Source organism: Pithys albifrons, chromosome 6 (assembly GCF_047495875.1).
Source record: "Pithys albifrons albifrons isolate INPA30051 chromosome 6, PitAlb_v1, whole genome shotgun sequence".
In the NCBI taxonomy this organism is placed as follows: Eukaryota; Metazoa; Chordata; class Aves; order Passeriformes; family Thamnophilidae; genus Pithys; species Pithys albifrons.
In genome coordinates, this window is record NC_092463.1 from 49,389,759 (window position 1) to 49,404,333 (window position 14,575).

Sequence of the window (14,575 nt, forward strand, 5' to 3'; positions counted from 1 at the left end):
GGTCTCTGTGGGTTCTCAAAGTTGTTTGCAGCAGCCTGCAATGCAAGAATGATAGCAGAAGTGCAAAAGTCCTTTCTGGTGATTAATACATCATGTGTACAAAGAAGGTCTGTGGTGAACGGAGGCTGGAGCCAGGATTAATTGCATACCTTAAGCGGAGAGATTTATGTAAGGAAACAGACTTGGCAGGCGGCCCTGCTCTGGGCTGTGTTTACCTGCTTGTCCCTCCACACCTGTCGTGCTGCAGCAGCAAAACATTATTTAATAACATTTGAAGGGAGATCTTAATAGTCATGTGTGCTCCCTACCTCCCCCCACCTCCCCGTGTGCTGTGGTGAAGCTCCGCCTTGCTTTTCCAGCATTTCTGGCAGGCTCTTCAGGGGACCAGTCAGTATACTCCCTCCCAGAGCTCACCTGCAAGGGGCAGCCCCATGGCACCCTTCAAGCACTCGCAATCTGGGATGAGGAGGGATGGGATCACTGAAGAAGATGAAACAGGCTAATGCTGAGGAAACATCAACCCCTGAACTGAAGGTAACCCAATTAGTTTCCCCCAAATCCATGAGCAAAGCAGACTTTCCTCTTCCTGAACTTGAAAAACTGGCTGGATACACAAATATTTGCATACACACAGGACTGCATGTATATGTGTGTGCATATATATGTACGAACAACAGATTTCAGAATGTTCATAATGTCCATTCAAATAAGAGACAAATATTGGGTAAAACACCCTTTCAGAATTGCTTGAGTATGATGCAGTTTCTTGAAAGGAATTTGGCTATTAATTGAAGTTGTCTTGTTAATTTGCAGCCTTATCTGCAAGGGACAAAAGTAAAAAGGGCCCCATGGGCTCTTGTGGGAGCACATGCAGCTTTATTTCTTACAAACAAAGCCTCTTGATGATTATAAGCAAATGAGGGAGCACTCAGGACTGTTGGAAGAGGGAAAGCAGAAATGTATCCCACCTGTCAGAGCCTGATGTTCCTCACCAGAGCTTCCCTTCTGGTATTACAAGCCCTGGGTTGGTATCTAGTCAGCCTCTACTTAAGATGTTGGCTGTTTCACATCCTACCTTGCTGCTGTAGCTGGTGTGTGACCCATTGGATGCTGGCCTTGAACTCAGAGTCTTGCCTGTCTAAGAAATATCAACCCCAGCAATGAGCCACCACCACACAGGCAGGCAAGCCTCACAACCAGAGGTAAACTTTGGCCTTGGACACCTTCAAATCAAAAACATCCTGTGTCAACACAGAACATGGCAGTGAAACACTGTGTTTTCAGTGCAGGTGTAGTTCAAGTGGTCTCCTTGGCTCTTCCTCCTCAGCCTGCTGCCAAACTGCAACATGAGGTGTGCCATGCTGCACTGGGTCAAGCCACACTGGTGTTTGCAAGGAAGTTGGTCTGGTTCAGCAGATATAAGGACCTGGCACAGGCATAAATGGGAGCATCTTCCCTTTCCACCCTCCTTCAGTGGTAAGGATGAACAATCCTGGTTAAAGCCATTACAATGACATAATAATAAGCTAAGAAATCATTGCCATCACTTCTTGAAAGCAAGGACTGTACTCTGTTCCGTGTTGGTACAGCACTAACAAAGGCAGGGTTTGCTACTCAAACAGGAGATAAAACAGGGGGGAGGTCAAGTGAAACTGTCCCCCTTTGTAACTGCCCCATGGTTTTACACTTTCTCTTCTTGCATAAGGCAGGTGAGCCAACTCCTTTTGGCACAACTGTTATTACTAACTCTGACTGTCCCAGTCCTGGTTTCCTCCTGCATTGTTGGAGAACACAGGGATTTGGGTTTCTTTTTACCCCTTCGAACAAAGTTCAAAGGAGCAATTGAGACCTCTCCATTTCAATATGAAAGGACCAGGGCACCTGTTTTCCAGGGCCCACCGCCAGTACATAGGCATACCGACTCATTTCACCCGATAATCTCAGTGGGGGGCTCTGAAGGGGAATGGAGCCGGAGACTGGGGACAAGGTTTTCCGAGGTTAATCGCAAACTGCCTGCCGCGTTCATCGCAGTGGTGCCTGATTGATGGGCACCATTAATCACTGCCCAGAGAGGCTGGAGGTAAAGGAGAAGGCACGAGATTGGGGTGGAGGGTTAAGGAGGGGGAGGGCAGAGCTGTGGGGACAGGGAAAGGGTGCCAGGACACGAGCAGTGACACCAGACCAACGAGGGTTGGGAGACATAGAACGGCCACATCTGCTCACCTACAGAAAATATACATGATAGGGCTTCTTTAAAGGAAGAGAAGTTGCTTTAAAGAAGTATTTGTCTCTTCACTCATTGTGCCGTATATACATGCCCTCCTGCAATGCAGAGGGAAGAAGATCTCTCCAGCCTTTTAAAATTGCTCATGGCTTTCAGTAGGGCATAAGGACTGAGGAGATTGTGGCAAAGAGGAGGGCAAGGTAGGGGTGGACTTGTCTTGCAACTGTAGGGCAATTAACAGTCTCCATCCTCTTTATGGACTGAAATCACTCTGAGGTTTTTATAGAAACAATGAAGGCAGCAAAAGCCACACAAGTGAGGTTAATGAGGAGCTTATGTGGGTGACTCCATTTAGAGACAAGATACTAGCATGTGCATTTTCTATCATTACTGACAATTTAATTTATTTTTTCTATCATACTGATCCTACCTGTTGCTCACATTTCTAAATAGGCTGAGGCTCTCTCTGTAGTAATGAAATTTGTGTGAGTGTTGCCTGCCTGGCTACAAGTGATAGTTGGGGCTTGCAGCAGGGCTTCATACACAGCAATGGAACCTACTGCATTATGGAAGCCTGCTGTGCTTTCCACTGTAGAGGTATGTGCCTGGCTCAAGCAGCTGTGTCAGGAGGCTTGGGGTGATGTGCTAGTCCCAGTTCAACTGCTTCTGACATGGGCTGTGGAACAACTCATGTTACTAAATGATGTGACATTTCTCAGTTTTCTTCATCCCACCTTCTCATGTCCCTTGCTTTGGACACAGGAGTTACTGCCTCGAGAACATGTGCACATACCAGTCCTTCTCCTAAGCCTCTTTTCCAAAGCAATGAGAAGGAAAGTGTGGTCTCTAATAGGAATATGCTGCAAGTTCACTTTTTTCATTGTTTCCCATTAAACAGCTGTGTGACATTTTAAATTTTGCTCTTGCGATGTCAAAGGCAATAGCATTTGAAACTTGTATGACTACTAGGACATGAAAAACATACTATCCAGCTTTTGCTGGATGCATTTAGCATTTAAAGATGAAGGGCTGATGTCCATTGTAAAAGGCTGTGGGCTTTTTCAGTCTGATCCATGTTGTAGGTCAAGTATAGTGACCACCAACAGTGAAGTGGGTCCATTTCTGATACTGCCTCAGATAGTACAGACACAATGCAAAGGCCACTGGAATCTACAGCAACCTGGACTTCAGTGAAATTTAGGGTGAATAGGTATTATTTCAGAGACAACTTTTTGGATGAGGGAAAGTGCCTCAGCCTTCATGAACACTCAGGTATATAGGGCAAGAGGCAACTCCTCTAATTGTGACCACCTAAAGCTGGCTATGACTGACACATCTACTCACCATAGACCCACCTATGGGTGTTGGGAGTGTCAGGCATCACTCAGGGGCAGTTGATTCTATGTCAAGTAACCATCTTACAGCAAGCAGAATGAATTGCTCTCAGAAAATGCCTCTGTCTTCATGGGCTGCTAAAGAAGATGACTAGTCAAATGACTAACTTAAGGTAGACACCACATTCCTAGATGGCTGAAGGGAGATATTTGGGCCAGATTTTTATCCCCACCCACTACCCTCAAAAGTGTCTCTTTCACCAGAGACTGTTGACTTTCAAAGGGAGCTTCTGCAACATCCACTGACAAAGAAGAAATCATCAGAAAATGTGCTTTTGTTTGATTTTACGTTATTCTTTCCATAACTAAGGTTTGTCAAGCTTTGTGGACAGGGTTGCTTTTCTAAGTATAACCACCTGTGATCCTCCAGCAGGGTTCTGTAAATTCAGAATTATGCTGAATTAACTTACTCTATGACAGCTATCTCCTCCCAATAGCATGTCTTTCTTTCTCTGCTCCTGGCCATGACTGCATTTAGTTGTTTAAAAAAGAGCATCTCTTAGCAAAGGAATTTTCCCTAGAGAGTTAATCATGAATAGCTACATTACTTTATATTTTTATTTTAATCTGAATTACATTCACTATGTAGACCAGCATTGTAAGAGATATAAGTCCCAGTTAAAGTAAGTGCCACTATTGCTCACTTGTAGTGGGTCTGGACATTTCCAGCATGGTTCACAGCTCCTGAGGGTCTACAATAAAAATCAGCTCCATCAGGAACTTGTACTTAGGCTTGTTCACTGGCTTAGTCTGCCTAGGTGAATCGACATCTTTTGTCATCACCACCTGACTTTTACTTCTGGATCGTACTACTGCCTAATGAAACCTGCCTGTCAATCTGCATAAATAGGGATGAGGGTGGGCTGGGCATCTTGGAATGGGTGGCTTCTTTGTGTGATTGTGTGAAGGGAAGCATGGTCTTTCGGTTTGGAAACATCTCTAAGTCAGGGTTGTTTTGCCATCCTAGGTGCATGTTTCAACGGCAACATTATTGTTAAACAGCTTTGTGTTTACCTTGTGTACAGAAAAGATAAAATCAGCATTTATATGCAAACATGAACCAACAAGGAATTTCAAAATCTTGCCATTTCACTCCCCTGAGAAGAAGAGCCAGGGTTATTGTGTAACCAAAAACATCTGAAAGATGGGGATTTTCTGGGTCTAAACTCAACCTAGATTATAAGAGCTAATTTAGGATTTGACCTTGGGCAGTCAAAATAGGATCTGAAACACATGGAGACTAGGACTTTGGGGTGGAGAATTCTCCATTTTGGAGAACCTGGGACATTGTGTGGATCTGACCTCTCCTATTACAAATAAAGATAGTGAAGTAATACTAGCCAGATTCTGAGCCAGGCAGAGCCACTCAAGCCCACTCTGATATTCCCATCTGCCCAGGGGGACAGGGAGTGTTCATATGTTCATCCTGGCCCTGCTTTTCCAGGGCAGCCAGCGTGCACAGCTGGAGCAGAGCTTGTCACAGGCATGTCCATTTGAATGTCAAGGCCTGAAAGCAGCAAACATGTAGAATAAAGGCTTTTACAGGTATTTCATAGGTGAAGTGCCATATCCTTTTTCTGTGCAGTTTGTGAGGGCTCAGGAACATGTGCCAGGCAGGGGAACTGGGAAATACAGGACTCACAGCAGAGAGCTGCTCATGATTTTCTAAAAGGAAATATCACTGTAAAAACTTCAAGGCATAGATGTTTTCCTTCTCTTGGAGGTCCTGATGCCTGCTAAGTACCCTAGAGGAAAAGGCTGGCTCCATTTAACACAGAGCTTTAGCCCCAGTCCTGCTGCCTCAGCAGTGGTGAGTGGATCAGAGCTGTGAGCCTCTTGCTCTTCTAGCACAGCTACACCAGGCACAGGGCAACATTTCCAAATACCTTCAATACCTCAAAAGTCATATGCAAGGAAAGCCCAGAGCAACAGATGCCTGCTTTCAAGAGGAAAATAACCCCACGAGAAATGTTTGTGAATATTACCATCTTCCTCACTCTGTCCAAATCCATCAGTCCTAATGCAGATTCAGCTTCCAGTGGGCAGATGTGTTCGTGCGTGGCAAGAGGGAAAGCAAGGAGACCTGTGCTACTTCATTGCCTGCCTGCCTGCAGGGCAGAGAGGTGTTTTTCTAGTGACCTGAGGAAGAAAAAGTAGAGTGGTGGGAGTGCTTGTGGTGCTCGTTGAAGGGACCCCACTGCACCACCATCCCTTCCATCCAGCAGAGCTGAAGTCCCCATTGCACGGCAACAGCCCTGGCAGGTGACTGAGCTCTGCCGAAGTGAGCAGAGACTAATAAAGATGGATAAACCAGCAGGAACTGAAGGAAAACATGCAGGGGAGAGAAAAGCCAGGAGAAACGTGAGCAGCCCCCAGGCACAACAGGATGAGCTGCACCAGAAAATGTTTTTTTTTATTCCTCTAGCCAACATCCCCAGTGCAGGCTGTGGCTGGACATTTGCTTCTCAAAGGCCCCTGCACCCATGTGCAAATGCCCTTGGCTACCCCAACCCAAGCCTGGCTCTGTCCCTCCTGGATGCCATGGACATTTATACAAGGTAGGAAAGAGGATGCACTCTCTTTTGGGGCCAAATCTGCAAAAGCTTTCTGAATCTCCACCTTGCTGTGGGATGCTGGGCAGGCTGATTCTCCCTGGCACACATGCCACCCCCTAATAACTTTCCCATGCCCATTCCTCTGGTGTCACCCCTGCCTCATGGGGGCTAGTGGGGCTGCAAAAGGAAGCACCTGCCTCAGGGCCAGCACTCTGCTTCCCAGCTTCCACTCTCCCCTCAGCTCAGGATTTATTTACACGGAGGCACAGGGATAAATGGGGATAAGAAGCTAGAAAAGGTCGTCTGGGTGGTGGCCACAAAAGGGGGCATTATGCCTCCAGGAAGGGGGTGGAAAGGCCTGAGGAGATGGAGACGGGGCACTTTGATGAAGTCTGGATAAAAGTGGGGAGGGAAGGGAAAGGAAAGGAAGAGAGGAGGGGGAGGGGACGATACCAAAACCTAAAAGGCAACAAAACCCCTCCTAGCTGAGACACAAGTCAGGATGGTCCCTTTATGTAGATGGTAGAGCCAGTCACAATGTGAGGCAGCAGGGGGCCACTCTGCCACTGTCCCTCACTAATCCTTTTAAACCCTTCCTCCCCTCTCCTCCCCTCCCTCTCCAGCCCCTCACTTTCTTCTATATTTTCCATTTTCTTTTTTTTCTTTGCTCGCCATGCTCCACCTCCCACTTCCAGCTTTCCCCTAGGTGACAACACTGAGAAAGAAAGTGAGGTGATATATGAAGCAAAGTTAATTTTAAGTAGAAGTGGACAGGGGAAGACCAAAGGCAGTGGAGAAAAATGGGCTTGCGGTGGAGACTCTGAGGAGAAGCCCTCCCTACACGTAAGCCATGGCATCTGTGTTTCAGCAGTTTTCTGGTCCCTAACCTGTATGTTGCAAATCCTGTGGCAGGACTGGATCTTAGGCAGAGTGTTCAGGGCTGTTAACATCATACAGATTTTGCCCTTTGAGATGCTTTGAGCATAAAGTTGGAGCATCAAGGCTACCCCCATGGCTGGAGGAGTTTGGGGGCAAGCTGTCCCACATATCCATACCTCCACAAATGCCCCAGCTGTTATTTCTTCCAACCTGCTGTTTTCCAGCTAACACCTGACTTTTTCTCACACAGACTTGCTAGCACTTCTTTAAGATAGAAGCAGAGACCAGAATTTTAATGTTAGCTCCAATTTCATCACTATACTTTTTTGTATCTGTAATTTAGAGGTGCCTCAAAATTTCCAGAAAAGCAAAACTTTAAACAAAGTTCACCCAAAGCGGAGTCTCTACTTCAGCAAATGGTCTGCTGTAGGTTTTGACCATGAAGAACTTTGGCAGTCTCAATAACATGTTCAACATTTTGGAATGAAATTCCATTCAACAACTTCTAAAATGGACTATTTCATAACACAAATGCTGCACTTCTAAAATCCTTCTTCTTAACTCCACCTGCTTTTGTACTGAAAAAAAAAAAGCTATATGGGAAAAAATTCAATTCAGGCAATAAATTATCAGGGGAAAAAAAGCAGAAACAAATTCTCCACTTTAAATTTATTTTCAATAAATAACTTCACCAGCTCTGACAAAATAATAGTTTCTATAATGTTCAGTTCAGAACTTATTGGAAATTTGTAACTTTCTTTGTCATGCACTAACAAGCAATGCTTCAAGTGAGTTATTTTAACTCTCCAACAGGCATCTCAACTCACTTCTCTTACTAAAATAGAATAAAACAAATCTAAATGGGCCCAAATAGATTAACACAAGAAATTCACTTTGTGCTTAACTCTTCTGGATGATAACAATTTGCTGGAAAAGAGCTATACAGCTGTTAGGATTGTTTGTGTCCAAGCCAGTGTGCACCACAAACCATGACCTGGCTATGCAGAAGCTCACTCTAGAGAGAGGGCTAATCCAGCCATGCAGCATGGCTTTCTAGCAGGACGAAGCTGCCTACACCCAGCATCTTCATGATGCCTAAGCTGCTCCTTTCTGTCTGTGTCCTGAGTGGTCTCCACAGTGCCTGAAAAGAGCAGCTGCAAGTCCTGAATATTGTATCCCATACAAGGATGCAATGAGACAGTGGTGCACCAACGTGGTGGTGATGCTACTTTATCAAGCCAAAACTGACAGTGGTGAAAAGTTGGGATGGCAAGGCAGCAGCATAGTGTGGATGGCTGTATGGTTTACTCACAAGGAAAGGTCCCAAATCCTGTCCCCTCAAATGCAGCAGAAGAAAAACTTGCAGGCAATCTGTCTGGCCTCCTGCCCCAGTCTGCATCCCCAGCAGCCTCAGAAGCCCACTTCCTCTGCACCCTCTCCACCTCTCTGCTCCTTCTCTGCATGATTTCTGCAATGTGCACACCAAGTGCAGCCAGTGTCCTATATCCCAGATCCCACCAAAGGTCCTGTCCATGTAGCTCAGGCCCAACCATCCATGGGATGTGCAAAACATGACACAGCCCTTGCTTTCTCCATCAGAGAGGGGGTTGGTTATGATTTTTGCTGGGTCTGAAAGAGTGTTCGGAGGTCCCTTTAACAAGTCGTGTGCTTCTCTTTAACAGCAAGATTTCCCTGCTGGCAACAATTTGCTCTCTTCAGCATCATAAACAGTCAAATTTAGTTTAGATCACATCTGAACTTGGCGTAAGCTCTAGTTTTTCTGCCAGTACATCGCTGTTTTCAACTCCAGTCAGCACTGTTTTGAAGTTATTACTGTCTGGTGGTTGGGTTCTTTTTTTTTTTTTCGGTGATGTATGCATCCTAAATGAACTTTGTGGTCTACCCACTTCAAAAGCATCTCTGCTCTCACCTCTCTTTACTGGCTGTCCTCTAGAAAGACCAAAGACCAAAGGGTATAAACTATCTCAGCAGCACTGCAGGTCCATGCAGCATGCAGGGATGCAGCCTGTGGGACAGGCATGGAGGCTGCTGGAGAGAGGCTTAGCGGGAATCAGGCAAGGAGACAGTGCTGAGCTGTGCCAGGGTGCACCCAGACCTGGTCCCCACCCTCATCTCCATTCAAATCAGACCCAAAGACAGTGTGTGTTGCAAACTTCAAGCTCCTTAAATCACATCTCACCATCTCCACTGGCCACTTTTCTCAGGTGCCAGGTGTTTCCTGGGTGAGGAGAAGTAGAAGACACAGAAGTACCCTTGGCACAGAATCACATGCAGGTGCTTCACTGAGGGGACCAGTTGCTTCCACTGACACCAGCTGGCTTCCCTTCAATATAAGTGAGCCCATGCTGAAGGCAGGCTGGTGCAAGTGATGTGGGAGTCAGCAGCCTGCACAGAGGGCTTTGCAGGTTCTCTGCTGGTAAAAGGACCATGGTATTTACTTCTGCTTCTAAGCTAGATTTTTATTTACCGAGTGGGCTTCACCTGCTCTTTCTGTGTATAGTTCTTCTAAAGTGACTGTGGCTCCTTTGTGGAGCCTTGAAGGAATTGTATGCAGGAAACAGAGTGAAAGGGAAAATGTGTTACAGTATTGCAACACTTCCTACTAGTGTATAACATTCTGACAAAATTCATCTTTTTTACAAAAAAATCTTGAAGTGCTTCACTCAAGGCAATGATATTTGCTGTGTTATAAAAGTGTCAACATTTCACTTAAAAATTGGTCATTCTTTTAGCAGTGACTAACAGAAAATTCCCCTTGGGGCTATCATGCCTCTTTGTTGGTTTTTCTTCACTTTAAAAGAACAACAAACCCAAAAAAACAAACAACTTAAAAAGCAAGCACAATTTACTGGGTCTGGTGACTGCATCACTGTTGTACTGCAGGCTTTAAGTGCTGGGGCTGAGGCCAGGAGATGAAAGGAGATCAAGAAAGGAGAGAACTGAGGCTTTTCCAGCAGCAAGGTGGATGCTTACAGGTCAAAGCCTGAAGCACTGCCCTGGTCCCTGCAGCCAAACAATTGCTTTACCACAAGTTTCTCCTTTTCTGATGTTTATAGCTCTGATGTTATTACCATCTACACATAAACAAAAGCATTTATAAAGGGGAGTGAGAGTGTCACAGACTAATACTTGAAGTAATTTCTCAGTGCTTCTTGCTCTGATTTAATACACTATGCTTTCCACTAATGGCCACTTTCTTACACTTGCTTCTCCTTTTAATTTCTTTGTTTCTCTGCATAACTTTTTATTTCTCATCTTTTGTATAACAACACTGATAACTTGGGCAGATAATAAATGTCTGCCTTGTCTTGGGTTTTTCCCACTCATCATGTGTGGATGCTGGTGTTGGAGCCTACCATCGGGCTGGGCTTTCTCTGAGGATTTCTCTCCTGCTTTACCTGTATGTAGCATAGCCATGATAGGACTTGTGGGGCTCAACAGATTTATTCTTTTGCCACCTGTTTGTTCTCTGGGACAAAAGAGTGGTGTCAACAGGAGTGAGTGGGCATGCAGTACCCTGCAGAAAATGAGGATTTAGTCATCCTGGTCTGAACAATGATCTCTGTCTGACTGTAGGCTATCAAGAGCAGGGGAGACTCTGAATTTAAAATACAACAGAAATTTCAGTCTCTGATGGTTTTGCAACACTTTCCCTAAGCTAAGGATGCTGATGCTCCCCTTCAATTTTCCCATCTTGATGATGGTGGCAGCAGAGGTGCAAACCAACCCCTCTCACTGGGAAGTGCCTTAACTACACCACCTCTCTCTTTCTTGTACTAGCTTTACCATTATTCTGAGTAGATCTTTAACATGGGAAAATAATGGGTGGAAGAAAGTAGTTGGATATGATAAAAAAACTGAACACCTGTAAGTTTAAAGCCCTTCCACGTCTTCAGACTCAGACAGGAGCATCCATTCATTTCTCCAAAGAGCAAGCCCCAGGGCCCAGCTTGAGAAGACCTTGGTGAGGTCCCAAGGTTATTCTGAAAGCACCTGGCAGAGCTTCTCTGTTCATGTGTACCAGGGTGCACACCAAGCTCAAAAGGAGCTGGGGGTTCATGGTGTCCCTGGAATTCTAAGTCATTTGTCATACTGCCTGATAGCCTCTCAAGGGTGTGACATTAACTTGTTATTACAGGTGGTGCTACTTTAATGTTATTAGTACCATTACTCCCAGGTATGCCTTTGGCCAATGCTTTGTTGATAGTAGTTTCTGGGAAGAAAATTGAACCCTTGCTGGCCAATGCCCAAACTGGGCAAAGCCAGGCCAGCTCTGCCTGCCATCAGCTGTGCAAGGGGCTGCCTTTCACTCTTAGCTACAGATCCTCCCAGCCTTCTGGCCCAGATCCAATCCAGATAAGAAATGACTGAAAATTGTTACGGTTAGCCAGCTATTCTGTGACCTGCATTAAAAGAGTGAAATGACCTCAGGACTAGTCTCGGCACACAACCATCTGCCCACAAACCGTGCCAGGCGAAAAGCCTTGGTACACACACCTAAGGCTGGGCAGGACAAGTATCTTCTTGGCAGCTGCTCCTCACAGACAGGACGGGAGGCAGCAGCAAGCTGATCTGCAGGAGCTCACCTCGCTCGCTGTCTGTCCTGCTTGGTCTCTAACAAGATCTTTATGAGGTGTTAAGGTAAAAGTCAGTTTCTATACACTGAAACCAACCATGGGCTATTCTCTGCAGGACAATCTGTGGTGAAGCAGGTATTTGCTGGGGATACCTTGTGGTGGTAGGAACAGGAGAAAGCCCTTTTCCCTTGGGCTCTCCTGGAGGGTACTGTGGTGCTGGGGTTCTGCTGAAGCCACTCTCCCTGAAAGGACCAACAATGCCACCCTGTCATGGAGATGCTGCCTGCTTCCTAGGCCTTTTCCATGGTGCACAAGCCTTCAAGCAGGCTGAGTAGGCTTTTTCTTCGAAATTATTTTTAATAGCATGTGAAGAAATTTGGAAGGAGTGTAGCCATGGAACAGAACCTGAGGTTGCCCATGAGGGGCAACATTATCATTTAAACAGTACCGGGAAATAACGCATGGAACTATTTTTAGCATGTGCTGGACCTTCTTTGGGTAACAAGAAAAGCTTCAGTCTGAGCAACAAAAAAATGCTAAGGAGGGGACCATGCTTGAAAATTGAAGGGTTCTTTCAGCCTGGGGGTGGGGGCAGCTAATGCTGACACCATCCTGCAACTTGTTTCTGCTTCATTAGATATGTTTGTGACCTGTGAAATGCTGCTTAGGAAAATAGGAACCCATGGGTGGATGTAGATATGAGAGGTTTACAGAAATGTGCTTTGTAGCTGTACATAGACAAGCCTTTGCCTCCTCATGTCATCAGTCCTTTTTTTGGCTTAACTCTCAGAATAACTCAGCATATTTATTTTCCTAAATCTGACTATCTGAGACTCACGCAGCCCTGTACCATAGGCCTAGGTTTGTGTCTTGCTGGGAACCTGGAGTTTCCATTTTAGGCACTGAGCTTCTAGTTACACATCTAAAGAGAAATTATGTGCTCATCAGAGGCATTTCTCATCCCTGCCACAAGCATTTCAGGTAGCAGTTTGGCCAGGGACTCGGACTTCCTGGAAGCCCTCATGGCAGCTCTTAGTTGATGGCAGCTAACTCAGATACTGAAGGTCTCATCGTCAAGTGTAGGTGGCTTCTCCAGTCAGGGGAAGAACCTGGCTGAGAAGACAGGTCTGCTCTTACTCTTGCTCCTAGTCTAAGGGCTTTTGTCTCCACGTCCACTGGCACTATTTTGCATAAAGGCAGCAGAGAAATCTAGGTGTGACTTTTTAGGATCAGAAGTCTGCTCAATAGGGTCCATGCAGTCTTCTTCCACTGAAGAGGAGTGAGCTGGGCTGGCTGAAGGTATCTGCTGTCTCTGCCACTGCCAAAGGACCTCCCCTGCATCCTCCCTAATGCTTTCTTAAAACGGCAGAATGATGCAATACCCTTCTTTCTGGTGTACCCGCTTGATCTGAGAATCTGCTGGAGAGTTGTCACTATGACCAGGTTTGGGGGAAGGAGTCCCTCCGTCCATCTGTTTATAAAACAGGCATACATCCTTCTCACTGCACCTTCTTTCCCCTCATCTGTTTGGAAGATTCATGACTACTGTGAGGGTTTTTTTAAAGAGAATTATACCCTCCTGATTTCTCCGTTTAGTTTCTACTGAAACACAGGCTGACAACATTAAGGTAACTTGTGATGCTGGCAAAGCTCTTCTCACCCCCCAATATTAATATTGCTTAAGTGAAAACTGTTTGCAGCTAATTTCTTGCCAATACAGTTACAGATGGTGCTGCTCCAATGTAGCTGAAACAGTATCTTCGGTGATTAGATGAACATGGTAACAATGTTAGGAGTTACTTGACTGACAGCCAAATATTGCTTTGGAAAGACAAAAATGATCAGTGCTCTTAAGGAAGGAAAACAAACACCCTGCCAAGCAGTAGTAACATGCTCCAAACAAAGTGTCCCACCATAGTGGGACACTTGTGCAGATGAATGCAGCAGTCCTCATTTCTAAACTGCTTGGAAAAGATGACATGGTGTTGTTCTAGGCTGAGAGTAAGTATTTGGGAATCTGCATGGGTTTATGTCTGACTGATTTTTGGAGGTCATCTGTGAGGATAAAGCCCCTAAACCCACCCTGGAGAAAGGTACCACATTACTACCCCACTCCACCAGCCCCACCTCTGCTTCCAAGCATAGCTGATCACTTAGTCCCCAGGTAAGCTCACGGCTCTCACTTCTACCTGTGGGAATGTTGAAGAGCCATAAAGGGTAAAATCTTTGCAAGCAATTTATTAAGCACTTAATTCCCTGTGCCTTTTAAAGGGACTGTTTATTAGAGCAACTTTGATTACGGAATGAACTTGAAGCACAATAACTACTGCTCTTGATTGCAAGCTCCTAAATGCTACTTGCTGTTAGAGCCTTCATTTTCCCATGGCTTGTTTTAGGGATTTTTTTTCCCTCTTCAAATGGAATCACGTATGTACAATACCCTTTCAGATCTGAACTACAGAGCATCCACTGCATTTACTGACTCTTGGATTGCTCAGTGATACCCCTGAAAAGTTTTACCTTCCCAGTACGAAGACAGCAGAGATTATACACACAGTCCTGTAAAGTAGGTCAATTTTAATAACCCTTTCTGCTTTATATTTGTTCAGCATGTTCTCCAGGCCAGACCATTTTGCTCCATTCAGCTTGTAACATTCACTAGAGCTATTTATGGGAATTAACAATGTCTGCCATGGTTTTTCAAGCCAGCACCACCGTGGTTTTTTTCACAGTAGTCTTACCTTAAACACACAGTCTTACCTCTGGCTCACCTTCACTGAAGAAGGTCTTCAGCATGAGCCCAAAAGCAATGGACAGAGCTTATGAGTCTCTGACAGTAGTTTCTAAGGAGGAATTCATGGTTGCTTATTTCCTTTAGATAAAGAATATGTACATGCAACTGAAGTTAGAGTAGAACAGAGTGGG